The sequence below is a fragment of the Bombina bombina genome, chromosome 6, assembly GCF_027579735.1.
Source record: "Bombina bombina isolate aBomBom1 chromosome 6, aBomBom1.pri, whole genome shotgun sequence".
Classification (NCBI taxonomy): domain Eukaryota; kingdom Metazoa; phylum Chordata; class Amphibia; order Anura; family Bombinatoridae; genus Bombina; species Bombina bombina.
In genome coordinates, this window is record NC_069504.1 from 868695827 (window position 1) to 868703384 (window position 7558).

Sequence of the window (7558 nt, forward strand, 5' to 3'; positions counted from 1 at the left end):
CTGAGAGTAAAAACAGTACAACGCTGGTACCGTTTAAAAATAACAAACTTTTGATTGAAGGTAAAAAACTACACTAATTCACCACATCTCTCTTGATACTTCCTTTCTTGTTGAGAGCTGCAAGAGAATGACTGGGGGTGGCAATTAGGGGAGGAGCTATATAGACAGCTCTGCTGTGGGTGTCCTCTTGCAGCTTCCTGTTGGGAAGGAGAATATCCCACAAGTAATGGATGAACCCGTGGACTGGATACACCTTTACAAGAGAAAATCTAATTTCAATCCTAGCAACACATCCAACCATCTCATAGAACTCTTATCAAAATTTAGTAATGGAGGATTTAGCGAAAGTAAAAAAATCGCACAAAAAAGTTACCATATGAGTCTTGGTACAGAACAATTCCAACATCATCATTCATGATGCAGATAAGGGGGGGCGAGTAATTATTCAGAATATTCAGGATTATTTACAGGAAGCAGAAAGAATTTTGGGAGATAGGGTCTATTACAAAATTTTAGACAAAGATCCAACAGATCATTTTCTCACAACATACCAAGTCCTCATAGACAAAGGTTAAAGTTTAGGCATTTTAAATAAAAATGAAAGTGAATTTTTGAGGACATCTGATCCTAGTGTAGCACATTATTATCACCTACCAAAAGTGCATAAAAACATTCAGAACTCCCCTGTTCGTCCCATTATTGCGGGAATTGGGAACTTTACACACGATTTATCGTATTATATAGACCAATTTTTACAGGTCAAAGCAAGTTGTAATGTTTTGACCTGTATTGATTTTATGCTCTTGATAAAGGCTTGTTGGCCAAAATGCGTTGAGCTATATTTGAGCTATATTTTAATAAACCCTAAAGCTGCATCTGAAGACACCATTGTGATGGTTTTTAATAAAAGGCTGATTTAAAGTGATATCTTGTGAGAATAACCTGTGTGTGCACCTACCACACTGCTTGAAACGTGCTACACCATTGTGAGCTTTTTATTTTGGAGGTGGAAGAAGCCAGGTTCTCAGAGAAAAAGAGCAGCTTGTATTCCCAGGGGTGACACATCGCTGCCACTTTCGATATTTCTTGTTTCTGGATACGGTTTGGGAGAACCGGGGCTGGCAGCGAGCATCTGAAGGGAAGTGCTAAGTGCATAGCTTCATACTTTACTGCTATCTATAACATTGAATCCAAAACATACTTTAAAGAGGTTGATAGTAATAGTTATCTTGAAAATTCCAGCAATCATCATAAGGGATGGATTAAAAACATTCCATTCAGCCAATTTAGATGAATTAGAAAAAAATGTACCATTATAGACATGTTTTTAGAGAAAGCTAAAGTTTTAGATAGATCATCCCAAGACCAAAACAATTACAGAATCAGAACAAGAAACCCATGTTTATAACACAGTACAATAGCAACCAACAAAAAATTGAAGACATACTTAACAAACACTGGCACATCATACAGAGGGATCCCATTTTGAAGAATATTGTGAGTGACAAACCGAGGATAGTTTATAGAAGAGCCCCTACCCTCAGAAACAAATTGGCCCCAAGTAAGAGGGTCAAACACGTCAATTCCCAAACAAAAAATAGAAACCTAACAAAAAGTGGAATCTTTGCCCTAAAAGGGGTTTACAAGTGTGGAAAAAAGGGATGTAACTCCTGCAAATTTATATGTACAAAGAAAAAATCATTCACATCTACAGTAACCGGGGAAATTTCCCCATTTCAGGATTCTTTAATTATTACTCCTATTTTGTAGTTTATTTAATAGAATGTTTGTGTGGCCTACAATACGTAGGTTGCACCTCTAGGAAGATACACACCCGTTGGGGTGAACATTTTCGAAATTGTAAAAATTGCCAAACTGGCAAAGTAAAACACAGTATTCCTAACCACTGTCTGACAGCTCATGCAAGTAATGCCCACATTTACAAATTTTTACCCATTGATTACATTCCTAAATCCAATGATTACAACAGACTACTTAGATTAAAGGGACACTGAACCCAAATGTTTTATTTCATGATTAAGATAGAGCATGCAATTTTAAGCAACTTGTTAATTTACCCCTATTATCAAATTTTCCTCATTATCTTGGTATCTTTATTTGAAATGCAAGAAAGTACGTTTGGATGCCGGCCCATTTTTGATAAAAAACCTGGGTTGTTCTTGCTGATTGGTGGATAAATTCATCCACCAATGAACAAGTGCTTTCCAGGGTTCTGAACCAAACAAATAGCTTAGATGCCTTCTTTTTCAAATAAAGATAGCAAGAGAACAAAGAAAAATTGATAATAGGAGTAAATTAGAAAGTTGCTTAAAATTGCATGCTCTATTTGAATCACGAAAGAAAAATATTGGGTTCAGTGCCTTTAAGACAACAAGAGACTTTTTGGATCTTTAAATTAAAAACACTGTTACCATTAGGACTCAATGCCAATATTGATGTGGCTGCATTCAACTAATAACAATCGGCTAGATTACGAGTCTTGAGTTAAGCTGAAAAAGCAGCGTTAACAGGTCCTAACGCTGCTTTTTCACTACCGCTGCTATTACAAGTCTTGCAGGTTTAGGGGCACCGCACACTTCTTTGGCCTTACCGCAAAACGATTTACGTAAACTTTGTAAACCCTTTTTTCTATGGGACTTCCATAGCGCCGGTATTACGAGTCTGTCCTGGGAGGCCAAAAAGTGAGCGGTACACCCTCTACCTCCAAGATCCCTAACGCATTCTAAAGTCAGTAGTCATAGGTTTTCACTACAATGCCGTAGCATAAAACTCATAACTAAAGTTCTAAAAAGTACACTAACACCCATAAACTACCTATTAACCCCTTAACCGAGGCCCTCCCGCATTGCAAACACTATAATAAAAATTTTAACCCCTTATCTGCCGCTCCGGACATCGCTGCCACTAGAATAAACATATTAACCCCTAAAACGCTGCACTCCCGCCTCGCAAACACTAGTTAAATATTATTAACCCCTAATCTGCCGCCCCTAACATCACCGCCACCTACATTATACTTATTAACCCCTAATCTGCCATCCCCAACGTCGCTGCCACTATATTAAATGTATTAACCCCTAAATCTAAGTCTAACCCTAACTCTAACACCACCTAACAAATTTAATTTAAATAAATCTAAAGAAAATTACTATTATTGACTACATTATTCCTATTTAAAACTAAATACCTATAAAATAAACCCTAAGCTAGCTACAATATAACTAATAGTTACATTGTAACTAGCTTAGGGTTTATTTTTATTTTACAGGCAAGTTTGTATTTATTTTAACTAGGTAGAATAGTTATTAAATCGTTATTAACTATTTAATAACTACCTAGCTAAAATAAATACAAAGTTACCTGTAAAATAAAACTTAACCTAAGTTACAATGACACCTTATACTACACTACAATTAAATAAATTAACTAAATTAAAAACAATTAAATAAATTAAATTAAATTAGCTAAATTACAAAAAAAAAACACTAAACAGCCAATAGAACAGCCAATAGAATGCAAGCTCAATCCTATTGGCTGATTGGATCAGCCAAATGGATTGAACTTCAATCCTATTGGCTGATTGCATCAGCCAATAGGATTTTTTCTACCTTAATTCCAATTGGCTGATAGAATTCTATCAGCCAATTGGAATCTAAGGGACGCCATCTAGGTTGACGTAATTTAAAGGAACCGTCATTCAGTAAGAAGACTCCGGGTGAAGAGGATGCTCCGCGTCGGATGTCTTGAAGATGGACCCGCTCCGTGTCGGATGGATAAAGATAGAAGATGCCGTCTGGATGAAGACTTCTGCCCGTCTGGAGGACCACTTCGCCCGGCTTGGATGAAGACTTCTCCCGGCTTTGTTGAGGACTTCGGCCCAGTTGGATGAAGACTTCTGCCGCTTCCTTGAGGATGGATGTCCGGTCTTCAGAACAGTACGTTGATCTTCAGGAGGTTAGTGTTAGGTTTATTTAAGGGTGTATTGGGTGGGTTTTATTTTTAGGTTAGGACTTTGGGCCGCAAAAGAGCTAACTGCCCTTTTAAGGGCAATGCCCATCCAAATGCCCTTTTCAGGGCAATGGGGAGCTTATTTTTTTTTAGTTAGTATTTTATTTGGGGGGTTGGTTGTGTGGGTGGTGGGTTTTACTGTTGGGGGGTTGTTTGTATTTTTTTTTACAGGTAAGCGAGCTGATTACTTTGTGGCAATGCCCCGCAAAAGTCCCTTTTAAGGGCTATTGATAGTTTAGTTTAGGCTAGGGTTTTTTTTTATTTTTGGGGGACTTTTTGTAATTTTGATAGGGCTATTCGATTAGGTGTAATTAGTTTAAATATCTTGTAATTTGTTTATTATTTTCTGTAATTTAGTTGTTTTTTTTTTGTACTTTAGCTAATTGTATTTAATTTATTTAATTGTATTTAATTTAGGTCATTTATTTAATTGTAGTGTAGTGTTAGGTGTTAGTGTAACTTAGGTTAAGTTTTATTTTACAGGTACTTTTGTATTTATTTTAGCTAGGTAGTTATTAAATAGTTAATAACTATTTAGCAACTATTCTACCTAGTTAAAATAAATACAAACTTGCCTGTAAAATAAAAATAAACCCTAAGATAGCTACAATGTAACTATTAGTTATATTGTAGCTAGCTTAGGGTTTATTTTACAGGTAAGTATTTAGTTTTAAATAGGAATTATTTAGGTAATAATATTAATATTTATTTAGATTTATTGTAATTATATTTAAGTTAGGGGGTGTTAGGGTTAGGGTTAAAGGGACACTGTACTCAAAAAATGTATTTCGTGATTCACATAGAGCATGCATTTTTAAGCAACTTTCTAATTTACTCCTATTATCAAATTTTCTTCATTCTCTTGGTATGTTTATTCGAAAAGCAAGAATGTAAGTTTAGATGCCTGCCCATTTTTGGTGAACAACCTGGGTTGTCCTTGCTGATTGGTCAGCACCAATAAACAAGTGCTGTCCATGGTACTGAAGCAAACATTTGCTGGCTCCTTAGCTGAGATGCCTTCTTTTTCAAATAAAGATAGCAAGAATGAAGGTCATCCAAGATGGCGTCCCTCGAATTCCGATTGGCTGATAGGATTCTATCAGCCAATCGGAATTAAGGTAGGAAAAATCTGATTGGCTGATTAAATCAGCCAATCAGATTCAAGTTCAATCCGATTGGCTGATCCAATCAGCAAATCAGATTGAGCTTGCATTCTATTGGCTGTTCCGATCAGCCAATAGAATGCAAGCTCAATCTGATTGGCTGATTGGATCAGCCAATCAGATTTTTCCTACCTTAATTCCGATTGGCTGATAGAATCCTATCAGCCAATCGGAATTCAAGGGACGCCATCTTGGATGACGTCATTTAAAGGAACCTTCATTCGGCGAGTAGGCGTCGGTTGAAGAGGATGGATCCGCGTCGGCTGGAAGAAGATGTCTCCGCTCCACTCCGGATGGATGAAGATAGAAGATGCCGCTTGGATGAAGATGTCTGCCGCTCCGGATGTCCTCTTTTTGTCCATCGGTGCCTGGCTGGGTGAAGACGACTCAAGGTAGGGAGATCTTCAGGGGGGTAGTGTTAGGTTTATTTAAGGGGGGTTTGGGTTAGAGTAGGGGTATGTGGGTGGTGGGTTTTAATGTTGGGGGGGGTTGTATTTTTTTTTACAGGCAAAAGAGCTGATTACTTAGGGGCATGCCCCGCAAAAAGCCCTTTTAAGGGCTAGTAAAAGAGCTGGTTACTTTTTAATTTAAAATAGGGTAGGGACCTTTATTATTTTGGGGGACTTTTTTATTTTATTAGGGGGCTTAGAGTAGGTGTAATTAGCCTAATATTCTTGTAATCTTTTTTTATTGTTGTAATTTAGTGTTTGTTTTCTTTTGTAATTTAGTTTAGTTTATTTAATTGTATGTAATTGTAGGTAATTTATTTAATTAATTTATTGATAGTGTAGTGTTAGGTTTAATTGTAACTTAGGTTAGGATTTATTTTACAGGTAATTTTGTAATTATTTTAACTAGGTAGCTATTAAATAGTTATTAACTATTTAATAGCTATTGTACCTAGTTAAAATAAATACAAAGTTGCCTGTAAAGGGGGGGCAGAGCTAGCCACGCTACAAAGTGGTCGCATTATTTAGGAGCTCTGCAGACCAAACTTTATATTAGCTGATCTATCATACTTTTTATTTCTTTTTATTTATTCCCCAACATCCCATTAACCTTTGGAGGAACCATATTTTGTTTATTAGACAACCAGATTACCCACCAAAAGAGCTAATACGTTTATTTCTTTGGTTGAACATTCTAACCACGCCACAACACACAGAGTAGCTGACACTGTACTTCCGGGTCTATGCTGGAGAGCCGCGCGGGACAGATCGAACAAACCATCGCATCTCACAGACCCCAACTACTCCAGGCAGTAACTGTACATCCGAGCTCTGTCTCTCTCCCCTCACATACCATCAGAGGTCTACCGCTATCTAGTAGCTGAGATAGGGAGACGACAACTAAAACCGCTTCGCACTGATCCCTCTGGGGAGCCATCCGGGTGGAATCGCTTGCGCTTCTGAAGCGCTACACACCACAAGGACCCAAATTGACACCGCTTCTAGTAATTGCCTCCTCACGGCCTCCAGTAGTCACAAGTCAGACCAACTCTCCACCTACCGCCTTCCGGATCTGATTCAGATACGTGAACTACTTTAAATCAGCCATCACGGTAAGCCGTTTGAACTTTATTCTGCTCACGCAGCTCCTAATCTGTCAAGCCCTATTAAAGCAATACCCTCCCCGTCACAGACTCTTCAAAGTGCGCTGGCTTACACAGCGGTTTGCGCCACTCTAACATACATACTACTAAAGAGTTTAAAGGCCTGTACAACATTCCTGGTGCTTATCTCCCACGTGAGGATTTCCTCACACACAGAGCTGGGCCTTCTAAAGTTAAAAGATCTATAAGTAACTGAAGAGACTTTTTCAATATCCATCCCTCATTTCTCACTTCTCATCCTACATTTACTAATGCAACGTAGGAGAAATCTGCATTTGAGTAATTAACCCACACTCTTAGGATGCAGCCCTAAGTATTAGTTATCCTCACACTTAACATCAGAGTACAAGGGCAGTTTTCATCACACTCTGCTGCTGAAATTAATTGAACATAGGGATCCTGCTGCGACAGCTACAAATATACACACTGTTGATAAGGAAACCTAGTCCTACTGAACTAATCACTACCCTCAGTACCAACCCAAACATAAAGACATACAGGAAAGCTAACCTGTCTCCTGGTTACAATTCCTCCACCCCCCACTATCACTACTTGACATCGTTAACTACCACACCCTGAGAGCTCCTATACTCTTGCTTAAAGTGAGGATAATACATTATAAGCTTCATTGGGCTTGACTACGTCCTGGAACTAACACCTGAAAGTCAATCAATACCGCAAACCATATATCACGAAGTGTGAACTTCTCTTTTGGGTTATTCATTTGCCCTCCCTCCCCTTCCCTTTCCCGTTG